Raw genomic sequence first — 11,147 nt, 5'->3', positions numbered from 1 at the left:
ACTATGATATGGTGTGTGACTTTTTTTTTTACTTTTAACACCCATCTGTGTAAGACAAAAACCCCATTCTCCTGAAGTGGGGGGAAAAATGATCACGAGTTTGCACATGGTTTCCTGTAAGTGTTTGCTCTACAGAAAGGGATTGTCTTAGGCTTTGCCTTTTAATCTCATTCACGAGTGTATCAGTCAGGGTTCTCCACAGAAAACAGAACCAGTAGGCTATTCATGGATACAGAAGAGGTTTATTATGGGAATTGGCTCAGGCAATTATGGAGGCTGAGGAGCTTCCCTGGTGGTCCAGTGGCTAAGACACTGCACTCCCAATGCAGGGGTCCCCGGTTCGATCCCTGGTCAGGGAACTAGATCCCACATGCTGTAATTAAAAGATCCTACATGTTGCAACTGAGATCGAAGAGGCTATGTGCCTCAACTAAGACCTGGGGCAGCCAATAAATAAATGAAAAAATAGCCCCCCCCCCAAAAAATGATGGAGGCTGAGATATGTTATGATATGCCATCCATATTTGGCCACCTGATATGAAGAGCTGACTCATTGAAACAGACCCTGATGCTGGGCAAGATTGAAGGCAGGAGGAGAAGGAGACGACAGAGGATGAGATGGTTGGATGGCATCACCGACTCTGGACATGAGTTTGAGCATGCTCCGGGAGATAGTGAAGGACAGGGCCAGTCCATAGGGTGGCAGCGAATCAGACACAACTTGGCGACTGAACAACAACATGCCATCCATGAGCTGGAGAACTGGGACAGTGGGTGGCTTAACACTCTTGGACCAGAAGTTGGAGCTCCGATGTCGAAGGGCAGGACACGATGGATGTTCCAGCTCAAGAAGGGGACAGAAGAGGCTTCCTCTGTCCTTTTCATTTCCTGTCCGGACCCTCAGTGGATTGGGTGATGCCAGCCCAGTTTCAGCCCATCTTTACTCAGTCTACCGATTCAAATGCTAATCCCTTCCAGAAACACCCTCAGAGATACACCCAGAAATAATGTCTCACCGGCTCTCTGGGCGGGTGTCCCTGGGCCCAGTCAAGCTGACACAGAGTTGACCTTCGTAACAAGACTGTCCTCATTCTCTCTGAATGAAACACATGGAAGTTGAACAAGCACCAGGTGCCAGTAAGGCCTCCCGTGACGGAGACTAGCATTACCTCTTTGTCTTTATTTTCTATGATTTTGAATATTTTAAATTATTTAAAAATTTTTAAAGCAAATTTATTTTTTAATTGAAGGAAAATTGCTTTACAATATTCTGTTGGTTTTTGCCATACAACAGCATGAATTGACCATAATTATTATACATATATCCCCTCCCTCTTGAACCTCCTTCCCCTCCCCCACACCACCCCTCTAAGTCATCACAGAGCACCAGGCTAGGCTCCCTGTGTTTAATTTTTTTTTTTTAATAATTTAAAAATTGAAGTATAGTTGATTTCCAGTATTGTGTTAGTTTCAGGTGTACAGCATGATTAAATTATATATATATATATTTATGTGTTACTGTATCTAGGGGCTTCCCAGGTGGCTTGTTGGGTGAAGAATCCGCTTGCAAAGAAGGAGACGCAGGCAGATGCGGGTCTGATCAGATGGCATATCCCAGATGGCGCTAGTGGTAAAGAATTGTCTGCCAGTGCCAGAGATGTAAGAGACATGGGTTCGATCCCTGGGTCGGGAAGTACCCCCTGGAGGAGGGCATGGAATCCACTTCAGTATTCTTGCTTGGAAAATCCCATGGACAGAGGAACCTGGTGGGCAGTAGTGTATCGGATCGCAAAGATTCGGATATGACTGAACTGACTAAGCTGTCTCTCTCTATAGCTATCTATTTATCTGTCATACCTATTATATTTATCTCTCTGTATATAATATATATTCTTTTTCATATTCTTTTCTATTATGACTTATTACAGGATATTGAATACAGGTCCCTGTGCTATACAATAGGATCTTGTTATTTCTCTATGTTATACACAATAGTTAGCATCTGTTAATCCCAAGCTCCTACTATTATCCCTTCCTCCCTTTTCCCTTTGGTAACCATGCATTTGTTTTCTGTGTCTATTTCTATCTTGTAAATAAAGTCATTTGTATCATTTTTTTAGATTCCACATGTAGGTGATGGATCATGGTATTTGTCTTTCTCTGTCTGACTTCACTTCGTGTAATAATCTCTGGGTCCATCCACGTTGCTTCAGATGGCATTATTTCCTTCCTTCTTGTGGCTGGATAATACTCCACTGTGTGTGTGTACCACATCTTCTTGATCCATTCATCTGGTCAGGCTGCTTCCATGTCTTGGTTATTGTAAATAATGCTTCTGTGAACCCCGGGGTGCATTAATCTTTTCAAATCTGAGTAAAACTATTTTAGAATGAAGGACCTCCCCCCCGACCTTTCTGTGCTGAATTCCAAGCATTTTATTGTCCAGTGGCCGTGGGTCTTGAAGTCTCTTTCAGTCTTGCACCTCTGGAAACCGTCACCCAGCCTGGGTCTGTAGGAGAGGGGCGTGTGCTACAGGTCAGACTCGGGTTGAAAGCGCGACCTTGGTGCTCGAGTTCACTGGGCTCCAGACGATTCATGGGAACATCCTGTACCGCCCCCCTGCAGAGCCACGTGGGGACTCGGAACGTGAGAGAGGACAGCGTGAGGCATGGAGGCGGGTCTCGGAAGCCGTTGCCCCCTAGACCTTGGGCCCCTTCCAGCTCCAGGCTGGACTCAGCCTCCCCCTCATCACCTCTAAAAATAGGATTTGGAAGTTCTCCCCTCTGTGACATAATGCATCTCTCGATCATAGGCAGGAAGTGAATGCTTTCCTGCCAGGCCGGCTGGGTCCCCGAGAGGTGGGCTGGGAGGGACATTCCTCTTCTGTTTCACCACAGACCGTTTCGGGGCACTTACTCTAAGCCTGCTTTCTTCAGTCCGAAAACATGGCGTCTCTTCGAAATTACACAGCACGATAGACGGCCTGGATCTGGGCGATCCGGGATGGTTAGATGTCATGAACAACGTGTGGTCGAGTATGAGTCGTCACCCCCTCCATCTGCCTGAACTCTGTCCTGGGCTTGGTGGGACTCATGAAAGCGGTGAGGGCATCTCAGGGAACGCGCGCAGAGCCTCCAGCGATTAGCGAAGACAGAGTTTGGCTCCTTGACCCAATGGGTGATGGAGAACTTGGTGCAACAGACGGAAGCCGGCGGGCCAAGGCTCGAGGTGTGTGATAACAGGGATACTGGTTTTCCGGGATTGGCAGTAAGAAGCGAAGGTCTTCAGTGCCTCCCAGCTGCGCGTCAGGTTCTAAGGATGAGCAAGACAGGAGTTGTTCTGTCTATCCGTGGGTTGGGGAGAAAAGTGACTCTCAGACCAAACTGCCTGTGAGTGCTGAGGAATCTCCCAGGGGCTGGGGGACATCCCGGAAGTGGCTCTCAGACCCCTGTTCACTCCCTGGCCAGTGCCCTGGATGGGGACTGCTGCTTCTAACACAGGAGCCTCCGCTCAGCCCAGCTAACTGGTTCATGGAGGCTTGCCGAGCCCCTGCGGGAAGCCGGCAGGCCTGTGCCAGGAGCTGCAGTTTGCAACAGACAACTCGTTTGAGATGCCGTTTCTGGGCTGATGGAGCAGGATGTCACCTCCCTGTCCTGGGCAGAGACTAGAGCACCCCTACACCCCTTGTCCTTCCAACCCATGAGATCCAAAGCTCCCCAGTCTCGGATGAAGCCAGCCCTCCGATGCCTCTGCCCTATAAAAGCAGAGAGGCTGACAGTCTGGTCCCGCCTGTGCCCTGGCCTGCAGCCCTCTCGCCCAGTGGCCCCTGAGCTCTCATTGCATCATCCAAGTCCATCCTCCCCTCTGTGGCTGAGGACCAGTTCCCGCTGCCGCCCTGAACACCAGCACCAGCCTTGCCCTCCTTTCCTCAGCTATTTGCCCAAGAAAGACCCTTCTTGTGTGTGCCCGCTGTTGATTCAGTCATGTCCAACTGTTTGTGACCCCATGGACAGTAGCCCGCCAGGCTCGTCTGTCCATGGGATTCTCCAGGCAAAAATACTGGAGTGGGTGGCCATGCCCTCCTCCAGGGGATCTTCCCGACCCAGGGATTGAACCTGCACCTCTTATGTGTCCTGTATCGGCAGGCAGGTTCTTTACCACTTGTGCCACCTGGGAAGCCCAAGGCCCTTTTCCCTGCCCCTCAGTGTCTAAAACTGTGAAAACAGGGAACAAGAGAGGAGAGTCAGGTTTTGCTCTGCTGCTTGAAGTGATTTGTTATAAGTTCTAATGGAAGCAAAACCCCACTTAAGATGACAAATGGGGGGAAGCCACAGTAATTGGATTTGCTGTTAAGTGGGTGTATTGCTACCAAATTGGACAGAAAATTACCGGGGACTCTTGGCGTGAGGATGATGGCGTCTCCAGTGGTGGGGAGGGGTCTCGTCAGCCCTCCCTGTCTCGCTTCTTCCCGGTTGGCTGCAGCCTCCGTGTTTTCCCCGAGGTTCCCAGGTCCTGCAGACCATCTGGGCCTCAGGGGCACCCAGCCTGCCTGGTGGTCGCAGCCTGGCGCTTTTTTTTTTTCCAATTCTGACTCTGATTGCTCAAGATTCCCCATTGGATCCCCATCAGATCAGACAGTTGCCCCACTTCCCGTCATCACCGCCCCCCCCACCCCCAAACAGGAGTGCTTGTCGTGTTGAAGATGTCACTGTGTTTATTGGGGGGGGAAAGGAAAACGCAAGCTGGCAAGGAGGAGAAAACGGGGTGGGCTGCGGGGGTGGGGAGTCACTATTTGATGGGGTGGGGTTTCAGTTAGGGTCGGTGACTGAGCTCTGCAGATGACGTGTGGATGGTTGAGCAGCAAGGTGAACGGACTGAAAGCCCCTGAACTGGACGCTTACAGATGGGAAACGTCACGTTACCTATGTTACCACAATAAAAACGTAAAAAAAATCTTTTTTGAATGGAGAAGTAACAGTTTCTGGGATCTTGAGCCATCTGGCTCAATCAGGAGGCCAGTGGCTCCAGGCGCCCTCTCTTTCTTGGAGCCCTCTCTGCCTTTCTCTACCTCTCTCCCGGCCTCTGTCTCTACTCTGTCTTTGCCTCTGTCTCTGTCTTTCTCTTACTCTCTTACTTGAGTTGCCTCCAAACCCTTCCCATCCTCTGGTTCCCCAGCCACTGACCTTAACCATCTGTTACGGACTGAACTGTGCGTACCCCAAATTCTTGTGTTGAAGCCCAACCCCCAAGGTGGCATTTGGGGGTGGTTCCTTGGGGAGGTAATTAAGTTTAGACGAGGTCATGAAGGTACAACCCCCACGATAGGATTAGTGTGTTTATAAGAGGAGGAAGAGGGACTCCCCTGGTGGTCCTGTGGCTAAGATACCATGTTCCCAATGCAGGGGCCCGGGTTTGATTCCTGGTCAGAGAACTAGATTCCACATGTTGCAACTAAAGATCCCACATCCCTCGTGCCACCACTGAGACTTGCACAGCCAAATAAAAAGGTTTTTTTAAAGGGGAAGAAACTGGAGTTCACCCCTCCCCCGCCTCTCTCTCTCTCCGACTTGGGAGGACACAGCAAGAAGGTGACCATCTGTAAGCTGGCTGTCTATGAGCCGGGAAGAGGGCCCTCACCAAAAGTCAGGTCTTCTTGACCTTAGACTCCAGCCTCTGTATCCAAGAGAAATAGATGTCCATTTAAACAGCCCGGTCTCTGGTCTTTGGCTGTAGCAGTCCCATACGAGGCGGACACCTATCACCTGTAGGTCTGCAGACCTGGGGCCCCCCCTTCTGAGCCTCTGCCTCTCAGAGGAAAGAGTGCCTGCAAGGATTGTTCCCTGCTTCCTAGAGGGTGTCACAAAAGGGCCCAAGCTGTCACCTCCCTCCTGGTTGCTATGGAGACCCACGGGGAGGTTCCCCATTTTCCCCATCCCCCAACCCCCGGCAACCACTTCACTTTCTATCTCTATGAGTTTGACTTTTTTTTTTTTTTTAGAGTCCACATATAAGTGATACCATATTTGTATTTGTCTTTCTCTGTCTGGCTTATTTCACTTAACATTGTGCCCTCAAGGTCCATCTGTGTGAGCTCAATCACTCACTTGTATCCGACTCTTTGCGCCCCCACGAACGGTAGCCTGCCAGGCTCCTCTGTCCATGGGATTTCCCAGGCAAGAATACCGGAGTGGGTTGCCATTTCCTTCTCCAGGGGAATCTGCTGGATCCGGGGATTGAACCCGTGTCTCCTGCGCTGGCCGACGGATTCTTTACCGCTGAGCCACCTGGGAAGCCCCAGGGTCCACCGTGTTCTAACAAATGACAGGGTTTCCTTCTTTCTCACGGCTGAATAATAGCCCATTCCTTATGCCCCGCATCTTCTGAAGCCATTTATCTGTGATGGACACCTAGGCTGTTTCTCTGTCTTGGCCAGGGTGAATAATGCTGCTATGAACATGGCAGTTCCAATATCCTTTTTTAAATGTCCTTTGGCTCTATACCCATAAGTGGGATTGCTGGATCATTTGGCAGCTCTATTTTTAATTCTTGAGGAATCTCCAAGCTGTTTTTCCTAGCGGCTGCACCGATTTACATTTCCACTAACATTGCACAAAGGTTCCCTTTTCTCCACGTCCTCACCAACGCTTGTTATCTCCTGCCTTTCTGATCATCACCATCCTAACAGATGTGTGGTGATAGCTCATTGTGGTTTTGATTTGCATTTCCCTGACGCTGAGTGATGCTGAGCCTCTTTATGTACCCGGGGGTCATTTGCATGTCTTCCTTGGAAAAACGTATATTCGGTTCTCGTGCCCAGTTTTAAATCAGAATTTTTTTTTTTTTAACTCTATTGAGTTGTGAGAGTTCTTTGTATCTTTTGGATGTTAAGCCCTTATCAAGTGGCTGATTGCAACTATTTTCTCCCATTTTGGAGGTTGCTTTTTCATTTCATTTTCCTGGTGGCTCAGACGGTAAAGAATCTGCCTGCAGTGGAGGAGACCTGGGTTTGATCTCTGGGTTAGGAAGAGCCCCTGGAGGAGGGCATGGCAACCCACTCCAGTAATCTTGCCTGGAGAACCCCGTGGAGAGAGAAGCCTGGTGGGCTACAGTCCAAGGGGTCGCAAAGAGTCGGACATGACTGAGTGGCTAACACTTTCCATTTCATGGATGCTCTCACTTGCTGGGCAGGAGCTCTGGAGTTAGCGGAGGCCCGTTTGTTTATCTCTGCTTTTGTTGCGCCGTCTTTAGTCCATCGCCAGCCTTTGATCTTCGCACCAGATCAGACTAAGCTGAGAGCTGGTCAGTCCTCCAGCCTCACTTCTGAAGAATCTGTTGGCTCTGCTTCTTCCACGGGGCCTCGTCCAGGTTTTGTATTTGTTTAGAGGTTATTTTTAGCTGGCTGGACCAGTGTTTGAGGTAAATCGTGTGGGTACTTATGCAGCATTATTTTTTTAAATGATCATGACTATTTTCAACTGGTTATAAGTTCTTAGGCAGAAACATTTCCTTTTTAAGGCGCCGTTTTTCTGGCAGTTAAGAAGACTAATCTGAAAGATTAGCCAAAATAGCTGCTTGTTGAATTGCTTGAGTCCGGGAAAGACGGGCGCTGCTTCTGTTCAAGACGCTCGCTGGGGTGAGAAGGAAGGAGAGACCGAGGATTGCTGTGCACGCCGGTGAGCAGTGAGCTCCTTTCTAGAACCAAGATTTCTTTTTTCTCTTTCTTTCTTCCTTTCTAAAAACTAGAAAACTCACCTTCATCAACGATTAAGAGCATAAACTTGACCCAGAGACCCATCCCCCCAAATTCAAGTTAAAGAAAGTCCATTGAGACTTCCCTGGGTGGTCCAGTGGTTAAGACTCCTCTCTCCCAAGCCAGTGGGCAGAGGTTCAATTCTTGGTTGGAGAACTAAGATCCCGATGCTGCATAGCATGTCCAAAAAAAAAAGAATCACTGGAAATAATAAGTGCAGACTGCCAGATCCTATCCCAGGAGAGCTCGATTTAGAAGAATTGGGGAGGCCCTGCAATCTGCATCTTTTCATTCATCCCAGGTGGTTTATAGACTGCACTTTCTGAAACGGTGATAAATACAGATGTCCAGTCATCTGATTTTTATTAATCCATCAGATCGAAGGATGGAGAACTTTTTTTTGGACCCAAGTTGAAAGACATGTTTAAAATAGTTCAATAAAGTCCCAAAGAATTCACGCCCATAAAATATAGGTTAAATGAAAATGGAAGAAATATTTTAAAATTTTTGATGAAAGTAGGTTTTGTTAATGCAGAGGAATTTCATTATCTGTCTCCATATGAGTTTTTTAAAAAATATTTATTTATTTGGCTGCGATGGGTCTTAGTTGTTGTATGCGAACTCTGACCTGTGGCAGGTGGGATCTAGTTCCCTGACCAGGGATCAGATCCAAGCCGCTTGGCACTGAGAACGTGGCGTTTTAACCACTGGACTACCCAGGAAGTCCCCCCATATGAGGTTTTTTTTTTTTTAAACTTTGAACAAGTAATAATTCTAGATTTCACAGGAAGTTGCCAAAATGTATAGGAAGGTGCTCTTCAAACAGTTTTGTCCAATGGTGATACCTTGCATGACTATCGTAATATAATGTTTTTCTATACAGATAGTAACATACATGTAGATAGTAGACATGAAGTGTAATAACTGGGAAACTCAATTGATATAATCTACAGAACCAATTTAGATTTCACTAGTTTTACTTGTGTGTGCACGTGTGTGTGTGTATGTGCCTGTATGCAATTTTATCACACATGTTGATTCATGTAAACAGCGTCACGATTAAGACACAGAATTGTCCTATCAGCACAAGGGGTCTGCGTGATACGCTATCTCTTTCTGCCTTACTTACTCGTCTTCCTGCCCCACCATGGGTGGGCAACCCGTAGTTCTAATCTGTTTTCTGTCCCTATGACAGAATCATACATCGCAGCTTGTGTAACCATTCACCTGTTCTCGGACGCTTTTGTTGTTTCCACTTCAGGTTGTTACAAGTAGAGCTGCTATGAACATTCATGCACAGGTTGTGTATGAGCATAGATTTCCATTCTGCTGGGATGAATGCCCAGGAGCGCAATTGCTGGGTCATATGGAAAGAACATATTTAGTTGTGTAAGAAACCTCCAGACTGGTTCCCAAAGTGGCTGTCTCATTTCCCATTCCCACCAGCCATGGATGTGTGATCTGGCTTCTCCACATCATCACCAGCATTTGGTATTGTCACTATTTTTAATTTTAGCCATCCTGACACATACATAGTGATACTTCATTGTGTTCTTCATTTGCATTTCCTCAGTGACTAATGATGTTGAACATCTTTTCATGTTCTTGGCATCTCTACACCTTTTGTTGAAATATCTATGTATTTTTTTGTCCATTTAAAAATTAGATTTCTTTTTCCTTTTTTTTGGGGGGGGGTGGTGCCATACTTCAAGGCTTGTGGATCTTCATTCCCTGATTAGGGATTGAATCACAGAAGTAAAAGTGCCGAGTCCTAAGCACTGGACCACCAGGTAATTTCCCTAGATTTCTTGTTTGTTTTTCTGTATAGAGTGTTTTTTACTGTTGAATTCTGATGGACATTTATGTATTCTAGATATTCCATTGAAAACATCTTTATTTTCCTTCCTGATCACAGAGGTCATGGATGTTCATTATTTTTAAACTTCCAGCACTTCTGAAATATATAATATAGAATGTGAAAGTTCTCTGATATTCTAGCAGAGATGTAACCATATTAACTGATATCAGAGGATTTTTTTTCTTCTGCAGGTACTATAAACCTATTCATGTAAATACTTTTTTTTTTTAACCAAAATGAGATGAATGCAAACTGCTTTACTTTGCTTCTTTTTTTTCCATTTCATAAGGTATCCTAGACATCTTTTCTCACGGCTGTTAGAGACCTACCTCCTATTTTTTAACATCTGCATAATAATTCAGTTGTACATGTGAAACTTCAAAACTACAATGAAAGCATTCACTTGAAAGCCAGGAAAGTTCCCATTGTATTTTGTTTCATTTACGTTGGAGATTTATCATCCTGAAGCACACGGCTGTTCTTAGGAGCCAAGACAACATCCAGGTTTAACGGAGCTCGTGCTTGAAACTGAGGTATCCGTCATGTGGACCAGTGGTCTGTTAAGTTTTTCTCAAGTTTCCTTAAGAGCCTGTCACCCTCCTCTCCCCGAGTGTTTTTTTTCTAGACGCCTTTGACTCTGGCGTGGATTAAGCAGCAGGAAGAAGCAGGCCTGGGCGTCAAGCTACAGCCAGTCCCGGGAACACAGCTTTGGGTTCTTTTCTCAGCCGCTTTGTGGAAACTGATCTTACGTTTTGCACAAAAGCTTCTTCCTTTCCTTCTGATTTAGATGAACAGTCGAAGCCCCAGGGCTTCCCTGGTGCCTCCGATGGTAAAGAATCTGCCGGTAATGCTGGAGACCCGGGTTCCATCCCTGGGTCGGGAAGATCCCCTGGAGAGGAGAAAGGCAACCCACTCCAGTATTCTTGCCTGGAGAATCCCCATGTACAGAGGGGCCTGGTGGGCTACAGTCCATGGGGTTGCAGAGTCGGACACGATTGAGTGACTAACACTTTCACTTCTCGAAGTCCCAGCAGTGCCTCTGTGGCTCCATGTCACCGGCGTCCTGTTCTCTCCTGACCTCCTCCCCGCCTCCTGGCTGATCCCAGCCTCCGCACCCTCCTTGTCCCTCCTCAGAGCCTCCTTCTTTGAGCTACTCCCCCCACACTCCCCCCATGGTGACTCCCATTTCCTCTCCCCCTCCAAGTCTTTGTTCCTTAAAAAAAACAGATTTGATCCTTTACTTTGAGTATAGTATGTTTATCAAGATGAGTCAGTGGTACGATCTGCTGCTGCTGCTGCTAAGTCACTTCAGTCGTGTCCGACTCTGTGTGACCCCATAGATGGCAGCCCACCAGGCTCCCCGTCCCTGGGATTCTCCAGGCAAGAACACTGGAGTGGGGTGCCATTTCTAGTTTATGCTTATTGCCAACAGAAGGGCTTGGGAAAGAATGTTTCAGTACTGTAAATGTAGCTTTTTTTTTAATGCCCCAATTTTTAATAAGTCCCTGCATGGCGTGGGACTTGGTTCTTCTTGGTTCT

The 11,147-nt window shown here is 47.2% G+C and overlaps 1 non-coding gene across 1 annotated transcript; it reads left to right on the top strand.

The window, feature by feature from the left end:
- Positions 1–286: 286 nt before the first annotated feature.
- On the top strand, positions 287–359 carry TRNAG-CCC (transfer RNA glycine (anticodon CCC)). The gene has a single exon. It is a non-coding gene; the product is annotated as a tRNA-Gly (tRNA).
- The last annotated feature ends 10,788 nt before the right edge of the window (positions 360–11,147 follow it).

This window comes from Bos javanicus, chromosome 25 (genome assembly GCF_032452875.1).
Source record: "Bos javanicus breed banteng chromosome 25, ARS-OSU_banteng_1.0, whole genome shotgun sequence".
In the NCBI taxonomy this organism is placed as follows: Eukaryota; Metazoa; Chordata; class Mammalia; order Artiodactyla; family Bovidae; genus Bos; species Bos javanicus.
This window is presented reverse-complemented; position numbering and strand designations above follow the sequence as displayed.